General features: G+C 53.4%; 1 protein-coding gene across 6 annotated transcripts in view; it reads right to left on the reverse strand.

The window, feature by feature from the left end:
* MIDEAS (mitotic deacetylase associated SANT domain protein) overlaps positions 1-22,503 on the reverse strand; it is a 68,586-nt gene that overhangs the window by 30,812 nt on the left and 15,271 nt on the right. For 3 of the 6 annotated variants that reach the window (XM_053889588.1, XM_053889581.1, XM_053889587.1), the window contains exon 1: positions 11,248-11,360. The exons of the other annotated variants lie outside the window; for them this stretch is intronic. The gene's annotated coding sequence lies outside the window, so the exon portion shown is untranslated. Of the gene's footprint in view, positions 1-11,247; positions 11,361-22,503 lie in introns of those variants that run through there. 6 annotated transcript variants of the gene reach the window in all.

The raw sequence follows: 22,503 nt of genomic DNA on the forward strand, positions 1-22,503 counted from the left end.
CCTTTGCCGCAGCTGTTCCCTCTGCCCGGAAGCCCTGCCTCCACTCTGACAATCCACCTTTCTTCAAGGCCTACCTCCTGCAGGCAGCCTCTGGCACACACTGTTCTCACCCCTTCTGAATCTTCATGCTCTTATTCACAGTAACCACTGTCCCATAAGGCTTCTTCAATTCGTTGTGTTTCTGCACCAAGACTGGGGAGGATCAGGGCCTGGGCCCAATGGAGAGTGCAGTGGGCTGGTTGTCAGATCACCAGGTGTCTGGTCCAGGAGCTGCGGCTCACTGGTTCCTGCCTTTGAGGAACTTAGGAGCTTTGGGCTGGGCAGGGGGGACAGGGCAGGACGAAGAAACACCTTTGTAACCAGCAACTGCCACGTGACATGTTAGCCACCAGCACTGACCACATGCCCAATGTGTGTGAGTACTGCTCACTTGTGTAACCACTATTCCCATCTGAGAAATGAGAAAAGGTTGGTTCTGAAAAGTACCTTGTTCCAGGTCACAGCCTAAGGACACAAATGAGGAGCCAGGATTCAAAACCAAGCCTGCCAACTCCAAACCAGATCTCTAACAGACCCTGCTGCCCATCTATGGAGAGCAGTGGTTCTCAAACCTACCCTAAGCGATCGATGGGCTCCCGGGTCTGGTGAGGCCTCAGGGGGGAGGGCCGTGGAAATATGCAGTGCTTCATAAGCAGCCCACGTGTTGCCCAGATGCTGGAGTAGGGGAAGACTAGAGGGTCAGGGACTGGCACAATGTGGTTTCCAGGGACCCACTGCTCCTCCCTCCTAAAGGAGCTGACTGCCAGAGGGCCATACCCTGCCCAGGAGCTAGGAGGAGTCCCATGGAGCCCTGGATGGACTTTGCTCTCAGTTAGCCCTAGGGCTGACCACAGCTCTTAGAGCACCAGAGGCCCAGATGAATGCCATGTCTACTGAGCACATCCTATCTGTCAGGCATAGTGCTAAATGCATTGCTGGCAACATCTCATTTAACCCTCGCTCTTCTTGGTCCCATTTTATAAGTCAGAGATGATACACTCAAAAATATCTATTTAACACAAAAGAGGACAGTAATGGAGTGACAGAGAAACAAACAAAAAAAGACACAAGACAGAAATCAATAGCAAAATGGCAGACGTAAACCCAAACTTATCAATAATTATTTTAAATGTAAATAGATTGAACACTACAATTAAAAGGGAGAGGTTGGGAAAATGGGTTAAAAAAATAAAAAACAACCCATTGATCCAACTATATGCTGTTTACAAGAGACAACGCTTTAGATTCAAGGACACAGGCAAGTTGAAAGTAAAAGGAAGTCAGAAGATAGACCATGCAAACAGTAACCAAAGAGCTGGATCAGCCATGCTAATATTATGCTTATAGACGTTAAGACAACTCTTACTAGAGACAAAGAAGAGCATTTTATAATGATCAAAGGGTCCAGCCATCAAGAGGATATTACAATTATAAACATATATGCACCTAACAACAGAGTCCCCAATATACGTGAACCAAAAACTGTCGGCATGTTAGGGAGAAACAGACAACTCCACGATACTAGCTGCAGACTTCAATACTCCACTTTGAATGATGGACCGAACAACTAAACAGAAGATCCACAGGAAATAGAAGACTACAACACTATAAAGCAACCAGACCTAACAGATATCCACAGAACATTCCACCCAACAACAGCAGAATTCACATTCTTCTCAAGAACACATGGAATAGTCTCTAGGATAGATCATAAATTAGGCTATAAAACAAGTCTCAATAAATTTAAAAGAGTTGAAACCATACCAAGCATGTTCTCCAATCAAAATGAGATAGGATTAAAAATCAATAACAGAAGGAAATTTGGGGAAGTTACAGGAAATGAAGGTGATAAGTAACTTGTCAAGTTCTCCCAGCCCAGAACTGCCACTCCCTCAGACCATGGTCTCTACACCTTCTCCACGGCCCTAGGAAACTGCAGAGCTCAGATTTTTGCAAATGCCTGGGTAGCCCTTCTCCCATCCCCCACACCGGACACACACTGAACCTGACCCCAAGCTTGACCCCAGAATCAAAACAGCTGTGGGAGGGCGAGGCCTGTGGGGCTGTAACAGTTTGTTATGCAGCCTGTTTCTCCCCGGGAAAAAGGCCACAGGCAAATATTTTCACTCCCCCTGCCTGTCTACAGAATATCCAAAAGAAGGAAGCAAACATTTATGGAGCACTTCCCCCACGCCAGGCCCTTGACATACCCGAATCCATGCTTACAAACTTCCCATCTGGGCATCTGATTGTCTGCATTCTAGAGGGAAACCGAGGCTCTGCCGTTAAGAAGGCAGAAGCAAGATTCAAATCCCTGTTGTCAGCCTTCAAAGTCCCTGGTCTTCCCATCATTCTTCCAGAAAAATCCCAATTCCACACTTGCTGTGGGCCTCAGAAGGAATGCTACACAGGAGAACCCCACTCATATGGGCACCTCCCCCCTTCCTCTTGCTCCCTCCCAGCTGCTGCTTTTCCTGGGAGCACTTCTAAGTAGAGCACAGTATAGAACACTCCCACCAAGACATAATCCCAGCCCCAGTCTGTCAGAAACAGGCTCCTCGAAAGACTGGGGGTATCTGTTAAACCCCTGGAAGCCCATGGGGTTTTGAGGTAAGGCGGGAGGGCAGCAGAGGTGAGTTGGGAGCTGCAGGGTCAGTAGGATCTCACCCTGGAACAAGAGACTCCGTTCCACAGGGAGAAAGGTGGCTTGTGCCTCTCTTCAGAGCCAACCAGCAAAGCGGGGCCCAGCTGGGGAAGCTGAACAGATTCCAAATATTAAGGGATGCCCAGTGTTCACTCAGTCCAATTCCTCGTTCCACAAAGCAGCCCAGAGAAGGAAAGAAATTAGCCTGCAGATGCACATCCAGAAGCAGAGCAGGGCCCAGAACCAAGAATTCCAATAACAATGTTTCGTGCCTCCACTTAGGCCACACCTTTTGGCAAGACACTGAGCAGGCTTGGAGCCAAGGTGAAATCCCAACATCACAAAAAATAAGGCTTTCTCCTCCACCACCATCGCCATCTCCAACACTTCCAGAGGGTGCCACTACCATGGTGCTAAGCCCATGGCACTGTTTCACCTTCACAAGGTAGGTATTAGTACTCTCCCCCTTTTTCAATGAGGAACTTGAAGGTCCAAGGGGTCAAATCACTTGCCACAGGAGTACAGAGGCAAGACAGGGACTGGAACCCACAGTCCTTTTTGCCAACTTCCTCCCCAGGGCTTCAGGCTCAACGTCTTGCTTAGTGGCTGGGACAGATGGCAGCAGCCTCGGGACTGCTCACATCTTCTCCCTGGAGAAGCAGCTCCAGCTGGCCTGAAAACCTGAAAAGGTGGCTGAGAGAGGCCTGGGGAGGGGATGGCTTTGAAGATGAAGAGGCTACTGGTGATCACCACCACAGGGGACAACCTGTGGAAGGCTCAACATTTTCTGCTCAAGAGGAAGCCACACCCCTCCCATACTCTCCAACCCCACACCCGCAGTTGACAAACAGCCTTTTACAAATAAAGACTTGACTCTCCCCTGCTTCTCAGACATCCTAAATCCCAATGGGGCTCAGGCTCCTGTCCCTTCCTGGCACCCTGAAGTCTGGGTCAAGTCGGCTCCGTGACTGGGTTCCTACTAGTGCTGATGGCCTCCACCCAGGGCACTGAGCATCAGTCCCAGCCCTAGCAACCCACCTCTCTGCACAGGGCTCTCCGAAAGGTTTCCTCTCAAGAACTTGAATTTCTAAATAAGGGCTATTCCCTGCACGTACTAATTAAGGGAGACAGATAGTGCCCACCCCCTCCAAAGATCATTGGTCCAAATCTCTATTTCATGACTGATAAAACTAAGAGGTGAAGTGACTTGCTCAAGGACACGCAGCTGATTCCTTGGGTGGAGGTGTGGTCAGGGCCTCCCCAGGTAGGTGTTCTTACACTCAGCACTCCCTGGCAATGCCAGGTCCTTGATGTTTGGCTCATGCCCCCTCGGTAGGGAGGCAGAACAGGGAGGGGTCTGGCACGTGTGGTGTCCTTATCAGCCCAGGGTCTCCTGCGTGGTCAGCTCCAGAAGTGGCCAAGACCTACCGGGTGGCACGGGGTGGGCAGCGAGGGGGTGTCTTGCTGGTTTGGAGCAAAAGAGTGGGGACAATATGGCTCCCCAATATCTGCTAGTGACCAAGAAGCACAAAAACTTGCTGTCGGCAGAGGGGATGTCATCATGGCTGCCTGGGCCTCTTGGATGAACTACAAGGTGGGCACAGAGCCGCCTGCCTCATCTGCCCAACCATCCAGTCAATGCCGCGCCCTTTCTCAGGCCCTGGTCAAGATCCAGGGCCTCTGCCAAGTGCTCACACATTCCTTGCGTTTCTCCAGTCTCTGAGCAGCTGCTTCGGGGCCTTTTTTTCCTGTGTTGATTTATTCTTTATTGTTCCTGAAATACACCCAGAGGCCTTTGGCACTGGGCACCAGCAGAGCATCCAGCCCAAGCCCCAAGTCCACACCAACCAGATACTCTGAGACCTGGGCCAAGCCAGCTGGAACGATGGACCCCAGGGTCAGACCTCACAGCCAGGAAGGGAGACCCAAGTCCTAGAACCGATGTCAGGTGTGACTACAGAGGCTGGCATGTTTGGGGAGGAGGAGACACTTGGAAGGTCTCAGGGAGGCCAAAACTAAACCTTTCTACTCCTCCCATGCATGAACGACTCCCCCAGCAACCTCCCTCCCCCGCCAACACACACACACACACACACACACACACACACACACACACACACACCTGACCCTCATGTGCCTGTTGCCCTCCACAGGAGGGCCTCGTGGCTCAGGCTGGGCTTCTGACTGCCTTGTGCAGTGTTTGGAGAGGGAAGCCTCAGAGGGGTCTTCCCCACCCTTCCCAGCCCAGAATATCTCCCTAATGAGCCAGTCTAAAGGTGCCTGAATTCCCAACACCAGTCCTTCATTCCAAGGGTCAAAACACTGTTCCCTCTGCACATGAAAAGAGCGCAGAAGAGTGTGAGCTGCATGGTAAAAAAGAGACAGGGCTTTAGGGTCTGACAAAATGTGCCTGGGCTTCTCCAATCACCAGCTTCTCTATGGGTCTGTTTCTCTGTCAGTAAATGGGTACACCATCTTCACCTCATAGTTACTGTGGGATTAGATGAGGCTGATATATACATGGAGTGCCCGGCACAAAGTAAAGGCTCAAGAAATGTGCTTTCCTTTCCCCTCTGCTGGGCGGGAGTAGCATCATGGTCAGTCTTCACCACCTCAGGAGGAACTGAATGGTGCGACTCAGTTCTGCAGCTGGTTGAGCGCAGGGCTGGCCAGCATGAGCAGGACAAGGGGATGAGGGGTCCCAGCAATAGTATTGGGCTCTGCGGGCAGGCAGGGCCTCTGGCCTAAGGACCCAGGAGGCGCACACCCAGCACAGGCCTGGCCTGGGCTCAGCTGTCCCAGCAGGGCCTGCAGGGACACGATGAGACGAGAGTCCCCACATAATACCTGGCAGAGCTTCCAGGCCCCTAATGGAGCTGCCACCCTCCTGGGCTCACTCGAAGAAAAGCATTCAAAGGGAAAGTGCCATCACCTGACGGAAGCTGGGGAGGGGTGGCCAGAGGACGAATGAGCAGGGACGCCTGCAGAGAGCAAGTCAGCCTGCCCCAAGGCGACCACAGTGAAGGTCCCACAAGTGGAAGTGCCGCCTGGTTATTTTTGGCACCTCTTCTGCCCAAAGCCAGCAAGGAAAGGCAGCTGCTAGCAACATGGAAGGGCTGTTTATGCTCAAGTGTGCAAGCACTGATGCAGGGACAAAAAGAGCACAGCGGCCACTGCGCAGAGGGGGCCTCTGCCCCCTTTCTTCCTCTCCTGACTGTCCCTATTAGGTCCAATCTGCCCGCCACATAGTTGACATAGCGCGGGTACTTCTGCTTTCACTCAGATCCAGTCTCCCAACCACAGAACTCAAACACACACACACACACACACACACACACACACACACACACAAATAAATAACTATGGAGCCAGCTGGGGACTCAGCCACACCCAGGAGCAGGGACAGTACTCTTCTGGGCTCTTCCTGCACCGAAGCAGCCCTCCCACCTTCCGAACTGGGAGGGGCAGGGGCCAGGGGCCGGATGGACACTGGAGCAGCTCCTCTTCCTACCCGCCTCAGGTGAGAGTGGGGGCATGGAGGGGAACCTCAAGGAATTCACTGCCTCTCTGCTTCCCCATTTGAAACGCAAAGAGTTGGGACTAGATGTCCCAAAGTTCCTTCCAGCTCTGGGATGACTCCTGGGAGCTGGGGAGCCCAGGACTGTGACCCAGGGCCAGCTGGGGAGGTCAGAGCAAGATCAGGTCGGGAGAGGGATCTGAGCGGCAGTCAGGCAGTCAGGTACACTCCCCAGGAGCTGCCAGAAGGCTGGGAGAGGGAGGAGGAGGTAGAAGGGAAGAAAGGGGGAGAAAAGCCAGCGGTACACGCACTCTCAGGGTGCCAGTTATCACGTAAGCAATTCTGAGCTCTGGGGCCCTCCCCTTCAAGGAACTGACAAATTCTGGCAACAGCAGGCTGGATGGGGCCTCTCCCTGCCCAACTGCTGGAAAAAGCTGGGAATCAAAACCCCTCACCGTTTTTCCTTCTTCTCTGGACCCTATTTCCCCAGAGAAGTTGGGCAGCCTCACAGGGAACCCCCTTCTGGGTGCAAGCCTGGTATACTTCCCCCTCTTCAAGCTCTGGTGTGGACAAATCTTGCCCTGGTTGCTCCCCTCCCCCCTCCCTGAGACTCCTGGAAGAAGCAGCACTGCCTGGAAAAAATAACCCACGAGCTCCCTGCGGCTGGAGAGAAAGGCAGAGAGAACAGGGAGCACCTTCCCCAGCTGGCCACAGCACCGGGCTCCGTTCCAGGAAGAGCAAGAGCAGGAACCACTGCCAGGGAAGCCTCAGGCCCCCAGCCCCTCTCCTCCCCACCAGCCCCCGCAAACCACAGCAGGCAATCAGGTCCCTCGGGGAGACCCCCACCCCCGCCCCAGCAAAACCCCAGCTCTGTCTTGACATGTGGCAACTTCTTATATAATATGTTGGTGTCTCCCCCCTCCCCCACTCCACCCCTGCTATTTCAATTGGTGAAAGAGCCAAAGCGCTCTTTAGAGAGACAACTCCCACCCTCAGCTCCACCCAAACCTCCACTGAGGTCACACTGGGAGGCTTCAGGTGAAGCAAAGACAAGGGGACTTTTTCCTGGGCTGAGAAAGCAGCCTTCCTCCCACCCACGTGAGCAGTTCTGCCTGAGGCCTGGGCGGGTAGGTTCCTGAGAGCACCATCTGATCTCTGGGAAGCTGAGCCCTTAACCCTGCGCTGCAGGGACGGAATCCCTAGCAAAAGCACACAGGCACCAGGATCCGGGCCGGTCTAGATGACAGAGGATCACACAGCTATACCCACGGCCTAGGGAGTTATAAAATGAGCTTCATTCACACAAGCCCCAGTGCTCTGGAGGAGGGCCCTCCTACCACAAGCAGGACAGACTTCATTTCCTCTTCCCTGGGAGGAGCAAAAGGCACACAGCTGGACTTGGGGGGAACCAGTGAAATGATAGCCATCATCTGTTGAGTACCTACTGTGTGCCAGGCATTTGCATGCATGATCTTGTTTAACCTTCACAGCGACCCTATTATCATCCTCATTTCACACGTGAGGAAACTGAGGCTCAGGAAGTTAAGCAATGCCCAAAGCCACACAGGAAGTAAAGAAGCTGGAGTAGGAACCCATGTCTGCCCAGTCCTCATCCCTGTGCACCTGCCAGGCTTCCTTCACAGTCACTGCCCGGGTTACTGTCCCCACACCATCCAGGAATGGTGATCTGAGTATGGGGGCGGAAGTGGGTGTGGACAAGTTTTGCCTGATGGCTCTGGAATCTGAACTGATGCCCCACTAACTGTCATCACTCCCAAGTGTGTGACTGTGAGCGCCCCTGTAAGTGTGCATGTGTTGGGGTGGAGGGAGGGTGATCTGGATTCCAAATAGAAGTTTCCAACACAAAATTATGCTGTAATGCTTCCGATTCATAAAATGAGCTCACAGTCTCAGGGTATCCTGAATGTTGCCTCAAATGCAAATGCAGATCCCTTAAGTAAGTGGAGATTTCAGCACACTCCACCTAGCTCCAGACCTGCGTGCAGTTTATTTAGTTCAGCCCCACACAGTCAGTCTCTACTGTGTAGGAGCAACCCCTCTATCGGAATGCAACCACTAGCTGCGTTTCCTGCGTGCACGAGTGCACGCGCATGCGCACGCTCACACACACACACACACACACACACACACACACACACACACACGGTGCCAAACTGGCCTGGCCAAAGGAAATGCCCAGGTTAGCAGATTCCCAGGCAGGAGGCTTCACACTCTCACCCTGAGGTCCCACTGGGGTCAGAATGACCAGACACATTCTGTCTGCCAGAAGATCAGCGGCAGGGCAGGGCCAAGAAACTGGGTTCACCGCTCATGGACCAACCCCTTTGAAACCAAAGGTGCACTATGAGTCCCGGCAGCAGGACTCCCTGGGCCCACCACATGCAAGCCCACAGTTTCTTGATGGAGATCTTTCATTCGTTTGTTCAACTAACATATACTAAACACCTACTGGAAGCCAAGCATTGTGAGAACAGTAAGTAGCACACATTAGAGCAGAGGCTAGGGTGATCCTGGAACGTACTTGCTGCATCTCAGAATCCTCACTGCAACTGTTTGAAGGCGGGACAGAGACTCAGAGTTTATGTTTTGAGCACCACGGTGCAAAATGTACACAAATGACTACATAAGGTGGAAATGAGTGTTCAGAGAAGACTCAAAAGAAGTGGCATTTGAAACAGGCCTCGAAGGATCAGCAGGAATCTCCCAGCTACTTGTAGCCATCCCTACTCCACAGTAAGCAAAGTTTCCATCTGGGACACCCAACTGCAGGAGAGGGGCTATCAAGGCCAGATTCCTGGACTGGGACCATTCCCCTTCCAAGACACAGTGCTCCATGTGCCGCCCCCGCCCCCACCCCCACCCCCGCCTTCTTCCACTCCTCTTTTTCCTGGCTCTACTGGGCAGCCCTTGCCTGGATTCTGCAGTCATGGGCAGCCCTTACCTGAATCTGTAACTGTATCTGTTCCTTTTTCTTCTTTTCTCCATTTATTACAAGCGGCAGCCCACAGGGCTCAACAATTGGGTTATTTTTAAATCCCACATTTAAAAGTTGAATTCTCATCCCCATAGACATTCCAGGGCACCCTCTCCTAGCATAGAGTGAGAGTTCTGCCTGCTACTTGGAAAAGCCACACTGGCAGTGGGCAGACTGTCCCAAAGCAAGCTGTACAGTGGTGGGGGGCGGGGGGGGGGGGGGGGGAGGACCTTCTAGGTTCTTCACCACCTTGTCCCCTAGGAGCTACTCAGACCAGAGTAACTAGCCAGAGATTGATCCAATTAGAATGGAGACTGGGCCAGGGCCAGGCAATGAGATGGTTTATCACAGTAATTGAATGTTTACACCCCTCTTATTCAACGTCCAGAGCAGTAGGAAAAAGAGGACCCATAAATTCTCAACCTGGGAAGGTTTCTCTTTTTCCCCTTAGTCCTGAAGCTACCTAACTACCTGTGGAAAGGGTGCATTTCTTTGATCATGTGCCACATCACCCCTGGGAGGTTCTGGAGCAAAGCAGGTGGCTTCCTCTCCTCAGCAGGGGCCCCACAAGGGAGGAGAGGTTTCTCCTCAGAACTGCAGTTCTTCCACCTTCACCAGGCCTCCAGTCTCAATCCTGAAGCCGCCTGGACAAGGAGGCCAGGCCTCCAGGCCGCCACCAGGCCAGGCTCCCCCTACTGGAGCCAGCCAGACTTCCCCTCCCCCCAGCCACAACTGCCAACAGGGATCCCCTGCACACACGTGCCTGGGTGGCCTCCACAGTCAGCCTTGGCCAGCCAGCTCTTCTCTGATCCCACCGGCCCCCCACCCAGGCTCCACAGGCAGGCACACAAATCCGATGTGGGATGGTGGAAGCAGGAAGTTGCCACCAAAGTTGTGACCAACAAAGTTTTAAATGGGGTGAGTAACTTCCCCTTTCATCTTTCCAGCAGCTCGCTCTGGAGGCTGGGCTGGAATACGCAGTGGCCACCACTTTGAGTGGCAGGTACCTCCTCCAGACTGGCCTTCCTTGGGGCTGAGGCTTGAAAACCCCAGGGCGGCACCACGCCCTGATCCAGAGGCTTGTTTGGATGGGGGCCCTCAAGAGGGGCAACCTAGTGCACACGCTCCTGTAAGCATGAGTTGGGGGGGGGGGGGGAGTCAAACCACCTCCACCAAGCCCATGTGCAGGGTCCAGACAAAACCCGGGCTCCCGAGTTCCGGACGGGCACCCCCAAACAGTCCACGATGAGGTGTGCGGAGAGCTCGGCAGGCCGCAGCGGCGCGGGCGTGCGGGGGCGGCCGAAAGGGATGACAGGTCTTAGGTGCGCCAGCAGCGCAGAGGAGCGCGGGGTGAGGCCGCCTGCCCGCCCTAAGCGCTCCAGTTTAGGCCTCTGCTGCACTTGCCCCAGCTCCCTGCCGCCCCTGCACGTCTGTCCCCTAAAGTCCCGGCGCGGGCACAGCTTCCAGGTCCACTTTGCCGTGCACACTGGCAGGACCAGGGGAAGGGGCTCCCGCGCCAAGTTCCTGCAGCTCGAGCGAGCCCCTCCCGGCGCCTCCCGGGCCTGAGCTCGGTCACGCAAGCCGCTCCCTGCGGACACCACGTTTCTCTCCGGCGGGAGGAGCAGCCGTATTGCTGCGCGGCCACCGACCCGGCGGCTCGGAACGGGGCGGCGGGGGGGGAGGGGGGTCCGGCCGGGGCCGCGCCCGGGTGGGCGGGGGCCGCGCGCGAGCTGCGTAGCTGCACAAACACGGCGGGCTGGCGGGGCACACGCAGCTGCGGGCTGGCGGTGCGGGCCGCGGACGCGCGGGCTGCGGAGCGGCGAACGCACGTACACACGCACACCCCGCCCCGGCCGCCCAGGCCGCAGAAGTTGACGCGCCGCGCCCCCCGCAGTCCCGCGCCCCCGCTCCGGGCCGCGCCTGCAGAGCTGCAGCCCGCGCGCCCCGCCGCCACCGCCTGCGCGCATTCCGGGGTCCCTGGGCCGCCGCCTCCAGGGCGGGCTGCTTCTCGCCGCGTGCAGGCCTCGGCCGCCGGCCGAGCACCCCACTTACCCGGCTCCTGCCCGGGCTCCAGCATCGGCTGTCCTCTTTCCGCCGCGGGCCGCCGCCTTCGGTCGCCTCCCAGGCTCCAGCCGCCTGCACGCACTCCCGGATTTTAAAAACAAACAGGCGCCGTCGCCTCCCCGCGGCGCTCGCAGGGCTTCCGCCAGCCCGCGCCTCCCAAGGCTGGGAAGTTTGCTGGCAGGGCCCGGGCGGGACGCGCGGGCTGTCACCCCTCGCTCACGGCGCAGGAGCCTCGGCGCACCCCGCGCCCGCGGTGTCTGCCTCGCGATCGCTCTCCCTCCCTCCGTGTCACCCCCAGTCCTGCGATGCAGTGTCAGGATTGCACTGCTCTGACTCATCGGTTGAGCTCACAGCTTGAAAAAAAAAAAGAGAGAGAGAGAGAGAGAGAGGGCGAGAGGCAACAGCGAAGGAGGAGGACTCTCTGGCGTGCTACAAAGGATTGCACAACTCCGGGCTGGGAGCGCGGAGCGCCCAGCGGCCGGCCGGCGCGCGCGGCACGGCGGCGAGCAGGAACCAGCTCCACCACTTCATCAGCACAACTGTCTCGGGTCGGCCTCGCAGCCAGCAGGCCTAGCGCCGCCTACTTCCTGCGACCAAATAAGGCCGGAGAAGGCGTCTTCAAACCTCGGGCGGCTGTCCGGGCTGGGGATTTCCAGCAGACCTCACCTCCACTCCCGAGTGGGTCGCCCTCCTCCCTCAGCCCAGGCCGGCGCCCCCAATGGCTTTGCTGGAACCAACAGGCCACGCGGCTCGTTCCTTTCACACCAAGGTCAGAAGGAGACGGTGACGAAATGCTTGGAAACCCATCGGGCCTGCCAGGAAAGTGTGTATGTGATGTTAGGGGAGGACACAAGTCGCTTTCTTCCACAAAGAAAACTCTGGCTTGGGATACGGTAAATCATGCACAGCCCTCTCCCAGGCCACTTCATTAAGTTTCCCCAAGTTTCGCTTTTAGCTCACCAGGATCCTGGTGGTACAAAGGTTATTGAGAAACTGGCCCCAGCCCCTATAAAAGAGCCACTTGCTTAGGTAATGAAGAGCTCCTGGGTTTAACTCTGGCGATGGAGGGCACGGTGGGGGCAGCTTTTCACTGCCTGCCCACATTTCCCCTGCCTTCCCAGCTAACCGCCCAGGCCCCCTGGCTGGTGGGACGATGAGAAACATTTCTGCTGCTCTGGAGATTCTTGTCGGCCCCCACATTCAACTGAAGCTCCAGGGCCAGGAGAAAGTCCAAGGGAGATTCTTTCCATTTGTTTTGGGGTTTTGTGTTTCCCAAAGAAATGGGTCAGAAGGAAGTCTGCCCTTGAAGGAAAAAACACTGAAGAATACACTCTGTCCTGGCTGCTGCTTCCCCCTGTGACCAGTCCTCAGAAGCAAGTGCATCTCTTGCTGTCTCAGGGAGAAGGGGAGAGGCAGCAGAATGGGATTCTCACACCCTCTCTGAGCCTGCAGGGCAAGGGCCTTTGCCCCCAGAAAGCAGATGACAGAGACCTACCCCCCCCCCCACCCCCCTCCTAAGAAGCACTCCTGTCTCTTCCTAGGCCACCCCTTTGCTGGCCGAAGCACCTGTGTGCATCTGGAGCTCACACCTCACCCAGGAGGAAAAGGGCTTATTCGTGTGCCATAGTAGGATAGATATGTCAAAATAATGACACCTTAACACAGACTTATCTTCAAAATAAAGATACTTCTACCAAGGGACTGGATCAGATGACCTCTTAAAATCCCTTCCAGTTTAAAACCCATGATTCTGTGATTGTAAAAAGTGAATGGAGGAGCCAGGGAAACCACCTCCAGCAAAGAAAAGCCCAGGCTCTCGGATTTAGCATCTGATATGACAGTACTGTTCCTGACAATTCTCAAAGCACGTCCCACACACAGCCTCCTCAACAACCCTGTGTGTGTGAGGGTTTTATCCCCCTTTGTTTTATGGATGAGCACGCTGAGGTTCAGAGAGGTTCAGTGACTTGCCCAAGATCACAGGGCAAGCCAATCTTCTGTCACTTCTCTCTTCCTCTTCCCATCTCCCCGAGAGGAAGACAGTGAGCCATTGAGGGACTGGGGTGCTCAGGTATGCAGGCCCCTAAGTAGAGGCTAGACCGTCAGGACTCCTGGCAGAGATTCAGTGTAAAGCCTTTTTGTTTTTTCCATTTGTCTCATTTCTTCTTCCCCACTGACACCTCATCCAAGTGACGGAAACAAAAGCAAAGCCACTTCGTGTTCAGTGCCCACTGCTGCCAGGTTTCCTCTGCAGGCTTGTGGCCATCCCGTCCCTCCCCCTAGGGCCTCCCTAACCCCTGACTCTGGAGGCTTGTGGCCTCCTCTGCAGGCTTGTGGCCATCCCCTCCCCCTAACCCCTAACTCTGGCTTCAAGCCAGCCTTGAGCCAGCCCCTGAGAGCCAGTGCAGATCAGCCCAGGGATGTTCCCAACCAACCAGAAAACCCAGCTGGGGAACACATTCCTAGAAGAGCCTGCCACCATGGAGCCAGGGCCCAGCCTCCAGGGAGTAAGCGGGAGCCACTCCAGAGGGCACTCCCCACTCCACCTTGTCGCGCCAGGACTTCCTCCCTGTCCCACGCCGCTGCTGCCGGCTGCTGGGCCTGGCCCAGGAAGCAGCAGGAGGAGTAGGGGAAGGTGGCAGGGTGCATGAGAACAGAAGTCAGTGACCTGAAGGGGTTCTGCTCATCTTGGAACAGCACATCCTTTCACCCCAACTACACTAACAAACTCGGGCTACTTCAGAAAGAAGAGAGGAAGGAAGGGGGCATATGTGCAAGAGAGGAGGGCTCCAGGCGGTCTCAGATGGCCCCTGCCTATTAGGAGAAGCCTGCCTCCCACAGGCAGGCAGAGGAGGGTGTGCACAGCCAGCTGCAGCTCTTCCAGAAAGCCCTGGAGGTCGGTTTTGCTGCAGATATGACAGTGCAGAATCACTGACATGTGAAGTGAAAGTTTTGGTTTTAGAAGCTCTAACCTCTGGGGCAGCCAAGAAGGATGCCCTTTAGAGAAGAAAAAAAGAACGTGTTCCAGGACCTTCCCCACAGAGTGGGCTCTTTTCCACCATGGACCTTTACCAACTGCAGGGAAGAGAGGAGCACAGAGCTCCAGTTCCCAGTGAGTGCGTCTGCTGAGAAACACTCCAGGAAATAAAGCACCCTTGACAGGATTCCAAACTCTGAGTCCCAGTGAAAGCAGAGGCTTCCTGGGACTGCATCAGTTCTCTGGACTCAGCTCAGAGTGAGTGATCCATCACTGCCCTGAGTGGCCATCAGCAATGTCCATCTCTGGGACCATTAACAAGCTTCCAAGGGTGGGGGCGCCTGGGTGGTTCAGTCGGTTGAGTTGCCCAACTCTTGGTTTCAGCTCAGGTCATGATCTCACAGTTTTGTGGGTTCAAGGCCTGCATCGGGCTCCACGAAGCTGGCAGTGCAGAGCCAGCTTACGATTCTCTCTCTCTCTCTCTCTCTCTCTCTCTCTCTCTCTCTGCCCCTCCCTGGCTCGCACTGCCTCTGTCTCTCTCAAAATAAATAAACGTTAAAAAAAAATTTTCCCAAAGGTGAATTTTGTGGTATATGAATTATATTCCAATAAAGGTGTCGCGGGGCGCCTGGGTGGCGCAGTCGGTTAAGTGTCCGACTTCAGCCAGGTCACGATCTCGCGGTCCGTGAGTTCGAGCCCCGCGTCAGGCTCTGGGCTGATGGCTCGGAGCCTGGAGCCTGTTTCTGATTCTGTGTCTCCCTCTCTCTCTGCCCCTCCCCAGTTCATGCTCTGTCTCTCTCTGTCCCAAGAATAAAAAAAAAAAAAAAATAAAGGTGTCGCTAAGGAAAAAAAATAAAAGTTTCCAAGGAAGCCAGGTTCTTCCTCCGCCTACCCAGCTCCATTAACTTTCTGCTGCCATCAGTCACTATCTAAAAACAGGTTTTCTCCCCAAGCCCCATGCCTGCATTCCTGTCCTTTTTCCACTGTCCGTTCTCTGTCAGGATCTTTCTGTGGAGGCCAGCACACATGATGTGTTTTAGTGAATAAGCAACCTTTACTAGAATGTGGGGAACTGAGGGTACGAATACAGTTGGGGAAATCACAAATCCACAATACTGGGTTCCTTATGTTCCTTATGTCCTCGTTGTCTTTTCCCTTTGCAGAGTAAAGGTACTACCTCTAAGACCTCATTACCTACAGTCTCAACAGAAGAAAGAGAAGTTGTTTAGAGCACCTGGGTGGCTCAGTCGGTAAAGCGTCTGACTCTTGACTTCAGCTTGGGTCATGATCTCATGGTTCATGGCTTCGAGCCCCACAGTGGACTCACACTGACAGCACAGGGCCTGCTTGGGACTCTCTCTCTCCTCTCCATGCCTCTCTCATGCGCGCTCTCTCTCTCAAAATAAGTAAATAAACTTTTAAAAAAAGAAGAAAGAGAGGTTGTGGAAAAAAACAGTGAACCAGGACAGAGTTGGGGTTCTGCCTAACTAAAGCTAACACCCTGTGTGATCTTAGGGAAACCGACGCCTTCTCTGAGCCTCACTTTTTTGGCCAATAACAGATGTACTGAATTTTGTTACATCGACAGTGAAAGAGTGCCCACCTTCTCAGGGCTTGGGAGAATCACAAGGGCAAAAAAAAAAAAAAACAACCCCGCTTTATGACTATGTCACGCTATGTTCACATAAGGGGTTACAAGTGTTACTATTTTAACTGTTTTAGCCGATGTCCCCTTCTAAAACTAGCTTCTTCCTTTCAACAACCTAGTTCAGGCAAGATTTTTTTTCCCCCTGAAAAGACCTTTGGATCCACCCCCTGCCAGCCTCAGGGTGGGCTCTGCCCAGACGCTTTCCAACAGTGACACAGAGCTCCATCCGAGTGTCCTTCCAAGGCTTCTCTCCCAGTCCCTCTTTGTGTCCTTTCCACCAAACTTCGTCCACAGCGCCACCCACGCAGCCCGAATAGGGACACTCTTTTGATGGCCATGGCTTCTCCTCACCACTTTTTGTCCTTTCTGAGGACAGGGAGCTCAAAACCACCCCAACCATTAAGTGAAACCAGCGTGTGCTGAGAAGTCCCTGCACTGTCTTCTCTTTCACCCTTGCAAACCCAGGGGACCCACCTCCTCAGTTCACATTTACTTCACCTGTTCTGGGGCAGGGCCACACCAGCCCACAGCTGTCTGCAGCCTCTGGCCCTCCCACTTACCCTCGCCTCCACCTCTCTCTCTTGCAGGCCCGAGCCAGGTTCTGAGAGCCTTTGTCAGGCCCGAGAGGGAGCTTCCGCAGATGTCCCCAGTTGCTGCTGTCACTCTGGGAGAGCCGTCTGGCTGGGTGCAGGGAGAAGGACAAAACAGGTGTGGCTGCCAGGGAGGGCGGGCCAGCAGGGCCACGGGGGCAGAAACACCCTTTCTTCACAGAGCCCAGGCTGCCGGCTCCCCAAAGGTCTCCTTTCAGCACAGTGCCGTGCCTCCCACAGAGCCAGCCGGAGACAGACTCCATGACTGGCTGTTCTCTGGAGCTCAGCCTCCCCACCCTGTGGCAGTGGGCCAGGAGGAACGGGACCCACAAGATCTAGTGTGTGCAATGGGGTATGCTTAGGAGCATCATTTTTAAGTGAAAACAAATACTGATACATCATGGACTAGAATCCCAAATTCATGTTCAGGGGAGAATACAGGTTAAGAGCAAAAGCCGCACCCTGAATCCAAATCATGCCTCACGTGAGCTTGATGACCTTCAGCGCGTTATTTAACCACTTGGTTTTTCCATCTGCTAAATGGAGATAAGAGCTTAACAGTATCTGGCACATATGAAGTCTTTTATAAGGGTTGGCTATCACCTTCCCTCATCTCCTGATGGATCTCCCCGCTTCTAGTCTTGCACACTTACCATCCGCACTGCCATCAGAGCGATCGCATCCCTTTGCAACAGTTCCCAGCATCCTACTGCAAAAAGCTGAGACCGTTAGCCAAACTGTTAGGTGTATACACTTCAGGCACAATCCGGCCCTGCCCTACTTCCCAGCCCCAGGGCCACACAGCCAAGCAACTTGAAGTGCTCCAAGATGCCTGCTAGCTCACACATGCTCCTCCTCCCCCCACCTTCATCCACAGGTAAACCCACACCCCAGTCTCCCATTAGACTTGAGCTTAATGACAGCTCTTCCAGGAAGCCTTCCTTGATCCTTCTAAGCAGAGGAAGGCCACTGGAATGTATACTGGAGGAGCCCTCCCAGATCTCCTTTATCAAGCCTGTGTTGGCTACTAAGGGCTCACAGCCACCCCCTTTTCTTTCTTTTTTTTTTTTTTTATTTTTTTAAATAATTATTTTTGAGAGAGAGAGGAAGGGAGAGAGAAAGGGAGACACAGAATCCGAAGCAGGCTCCAGGCTCTGAGCTGTCAGCACAGAGCCCGAAGCGGGGTTCGAACCCACGAACCGTGAGATCATGCCCTGAGTCGAAGTCAGATGCTTAACCGACTGACTGAGCCACCCAGGCGCCCCTGGCCACCCCCTTTTCAAAGGGAGCCTTTGGGGGTGCCTGGGTGGCTCAGTGGGTTGAGCATCCGACTTCGGCTCAGGTCATGATCTCACGGTTCGTGGGTTCAGGCCCCGCTTCGGGCTCTGTGCTGACAGCTCAGAGGCTGGAGCCTGCTTCAGATTCTGTGTCTCCCTCTCTCTCTGTCCCTCCCCTGCTCACACTCTGTCTCTCTCTCTCAAAAATAAAGATTAAAAAAAAAAAAAATCAAAGGGAGCCTTTGTTACCAGAGAGCACTGCAGCCAATGATTGACTAGGGGGTGGGGCAGGGGAATGGGTCCAAAAGGTCAGGCCCCTTGCCTCAAGGTGAGACCAATTCTGTGCTGGTGCAATTCATCCTTCTGGGATCCCTGTGGGGTCTGGCTGAAGCTAGCTCCAGCTGCAACACATCCTTCCTTGCATAGCTTCCCCCCCAGCCCTAGCCTGCTTCCTTCACTCCCCTCCTCCTAAGAACACTTCCTAAGTCAATCCCAAGCACCCCTAACTGTCTCTGTCTCTGCTCCTAAGAATCAGAGTGGCCACTTCCTCCCCTAAACTCCCATGGTATGCCCTTGTTCATCTTTCCTCCATCCTGATGCATTGTTCTACACATCGTGCTGCTTACAGAGCTATCTCCCTCCTAGGATCAGAGCACAGCCTAGATCTTCATCACTTTGGATCCCTGGCACCTACACAGTGCCTACATGTGGTGGGTGCTCAGTAAATGCCTGTTGATCAATGCACAAATAAAAATCATATATGTGAGAATTTGATGTAAGCAATAAAATGTAACATTACCATTATGACTTTTATTACTATTTCTTCCATTCCAAATGCACATTTAACATCTCTGAAATCAGGACGCGTCTTGTAAGTGATAGCACGTCGTGGTTAAATCAGTAGCATTTTCTCTTTCTTAGTTGTACATAAAATAATGGTGCAGCTTACAATTACCGGTTTCTTAGGTTCAATACTACTGCTACCACAACTACGACTACTGAGGCTCAGTCTCCTGGGTTCTGGAGCCTGCAAGGTGAAGTCCACAGAACTGAGAGACCCCGTTACCTGAGCTCAGTAGCTGTCAGGCAATCAAGCTTTCATAAAGTGACTTACAAGTTCCCAGGGATCAGAAGGACCCCTGTTCCAGATGCCTCCAGAAACTGCCATGGATGCAGGCCAACGTGATATGGAACAAGCTCTGGACTGGGAGTCAGGAGGGCAAAGTGCTAAGCCTGGTTCTTCCTCTAGTTTTCTGGATGATCCCATGCAGGCTCTATCAACATGTTTATTGAAGATCTACTAAATGCTCGATGTGATTTGAGCCCACTGGATCCACTGGATCCACCCAGAGAGTAAGCCATTGTCCCCATTATACAGATAAGGAAGCTGACTTTCAGAATGGTGAAACAGCTCTTCCAAGGTCATACAGATGGAATTCAACCCCTGGACTCTCTGAGCCCTTCCCTCTGCTCTATGAGCATATGTCTCTGAACTTATGTTTTCCCAGTAAGGAAGCTGCATAATGAGGAGTTACAGACTGGAGGCTCACAATCCATCCTCACACCCAGATAGGTTTTATTTGACCCATATAATAATGCATTTGAGGGGCGCCTGGGTGGCGCAGTCGGTTAAGCGTCCGACTTCAGCCAGGTCACGATCTCGCGGTCCGTGGGTTCGAGCCCCGCGTCAGGCTCTGGGCTGATGGCTCGGAGCCTGGAGCCTGTTTCTGATTCTGTGTCTCCCTCTCTCTCTGCCCCTCCCCCGTTCATGCTCTCTCTCTCTCTGTCCCAAAAAAAATAAATAAAAAAACGTTGAAAAAAAAAATTAAAAAAAAAAATAATGCATTTGATCTGAAGTGAATTACAGTCGCTACCAACATTTTTTTAATCAGGAGATTTAAACGAAAAATCAGGATTTCTGGTTTGTCGTGAAAAAGACTGGAACACTGGCCACATTGAGCCCTCCTTCTTGGAGGCGGAGCAGAGTAGCTCCATGAGGTGAATAGCACAGCGTTAGGAGAGAGCAACACCGGGGTAGGAGCAGAGCCATGGTGGGACTCATACACCCTAACACTCCACCCCTTCCCTGGCCACTGACCACCTCACTTGTGCTGTTTTCTTATACCCAGCCAGCCTTTCCTATTGAGAATGCCCCTGTTCCCTACGGGCCTTTGAATGGGTGACCCTTGAATCAGATGAACTCCAATGCCCTCTCCAGCCCTGACAGCCTGTGTGTGGCTCCTCCCAGAATCTCCCCAGCAGCCCCCTCCAAGGAGGTCACTGTATGAACCTAGTTTGGAACCACTCAGGCAGGCCCCTGTCTCACACCTACCCCCTCTTTAGCTTCCATTAGGCCCCCAGTGCCTGTCCCTCTCCATTTCTCCTCCCTCCACGCCCAGAGCATCAGTCCCAGTCAGCAAGGGGGTGAGCCAGGCAGGTGTGCAGACGGGTTAGCCCAGGCCAGGGGTGGAGCCCCACCCAGGAGGGAGGGAGGGAGTGAGGAAGGCAGGGTTTTGTGTCTCCCAATAGGAAAGTAGTCTAAGGAGACAGAAGAAGGTGGGGAGGTTCCGCAGTCATGGAAGATGAACACAGGTTGACACATGAGGAAACACAAACAGTAAATCATCAAGAGAAAGAATGTACAGGTCTCAGCAGCAATTTAAGATATGCAAATTAAAACACCATTAAGGACCCATCATGGCCTGGAGTCCACGTGCAAATAAATAAATAAAACAAGAAAGCTGCTGATGGCAGGGCCATTAGGAAACAGCTGCACAGACATTGCTGGGCCACTATAAGCTGTTCAGACCTTTCTAGAATGTGATTTGGCATTGTGTTGCAAGAGTTGAAGACCTTGATCAGGTAATTACGGTTGGGAGACCAGATTCCATGAATATAATTTAAAATGCCATCACAGAGGAGTTTTTACAAGAGAGGCTCATGGCACCTGTATATAGACCCAAAGAATGAAATCCATTCAGACTATGGTATGGTAACAGAAGGAAACATGAAAAGGCTGGCACATGGAAACAATCTGATGAAAACACTTGATGAAATCATGCTACGGTGACAAAATGAACACAAGGAAATAGTAAAGGTGGACCCACAAACTATGTTAAAACATCCCCAGGAACATTAGCAGCAATCAGAAGAGGATTCTGAACAACATAAATTGCTAAGGTGTAATGTTTATTCTAACTTGATCAAGACGGTTTAAATAACAATGATGGCAATGATGATGATATTGATGATGTAAGGGCCACTGAACAGGATTTAGTCACCATAAAAATACCCCAGCCAAACTCTCTAGAAGCAGGGAGGCCCAGGTTCCCAGCTTGATGAGGAAGGAAAAAGGGATGGAAATTGGGAGGGAAAGGGCTATGTCTGTGGGCAGGGGGCCCGCCCCAGAGCTTCCCTTACCAGGAGGTCTCTGAAAGACATCTCCCTCTAAAGAAACAAAATCACACAAATAAACCCACACCATTTAACCTCTAACGTCCTGGGTGCTAGCTCTTAGTGCTGCGTTTTCACTCTCAATTTTACTAATACCTTATTTCAGCAACTCCAGAGGTGACACCAGGGCTCTTTGCGGGCTAGCCTAGGAACCCAATCGCCATTTATAGCATTGTTTCTATGGAAATGTGTTTCAAGCTTCAAGAAGTCTAGCTGCTGACAACCCTGGGGCACGCACGTGGTCTCTAAATTAGGGAACTGAGACGAGCCCTACTTGCTGGGTCCTGGGCTCAGGAAGACAGCTTGTTACTTAGATTCTGTGGTAGTTAATACACACACCACCAGCAATGACCCCATTAGAGCAGGCTCCAGGTCGCTGTAGGGGGTGGAGATGGGACCACGGCATCTAGGAATGTACCTAATATTCTAGGGAAGCATGTGGACATTCTTTACCCCCGCCTCCAAGCACACGGTGGAAGACTGGAAACTGGCCTCAGTACCCCTCATGAGTCCAGGTGAGCCCTGAGCCCACGTGCTGTCCAATTTCTCCCTCACCCTGGCAAACCTCTAGCCACCAGGCCCCACTTTAGCCTGATCTCAGAACAAAGAAACTCCAAATCTTTGACAGTTCTGGAGTTTGGTTTTAGCAGATCGGTGCTTGAGATAAATCACCAGGGCCCCAGCAGGGCCTGGACATCTCTCCACACGTGCACTGCTACGGTGGCTTTTGTTCTAGCAGGCTCCAACCTGCCTGCACAAGGTCTGCCCGGGGCTCTCCAGCCCCCACCCACCTCAGACTCCAAACAACACCGAGGAGTCTCCATTTCCTGCCCTGAACCACACTGGTCACAGGGAAAGGAGGATTGCAGGCCCTCCAAATAGACACTCCACATGTCAAGAAAGCTCCCCACTAAGAAGAAATGGCTACACACACACACACACACACACGCGCGCGCAAGCGCGCGCGCACGCAGAGAGGCAAAACCAAGGGGGAGTGTTGGAGTCCCAAGGTTCTGAGATGCCAGAGATATGAGAAGGTGGTCAGAAGAAGGTCAGCTGCTCAGCCACAAGGCCACATCTGCAGCTGCGAGTCCCAGCAGAGCTCATGGCAAGATGGGGGTTCACAGGGCCCTGACCGCTAAGCCAGAGGTAGACTGGATAAATGTGGGGGGGGGGGTGTTATGAGGCTAGCAATAAAGGGCAACTCAGAGTTTCAGTACTTTAATAAATATGTGCAACACTGTAAACACCCAAGACACTAACTCACTAGGACTCTATACCTGGGTGAGGCAGGGCTGC

The sequence above is a fragment of the Panthera pardus genome, unplaced genomic scaffold, assembly GCF_024362965.1.
Source record: "Panthera pardus isolate Hobbes unplaced genomic scaffold, ASM2436296v1 HiC_scaffold_24, whole genome shotgun sequence".
Taxonomy (NCBI): Eukaryota; Metazoa; Chordata; class Mammalia; order Carnivora; family Felidae; genus Panthera; species Panthera pardus.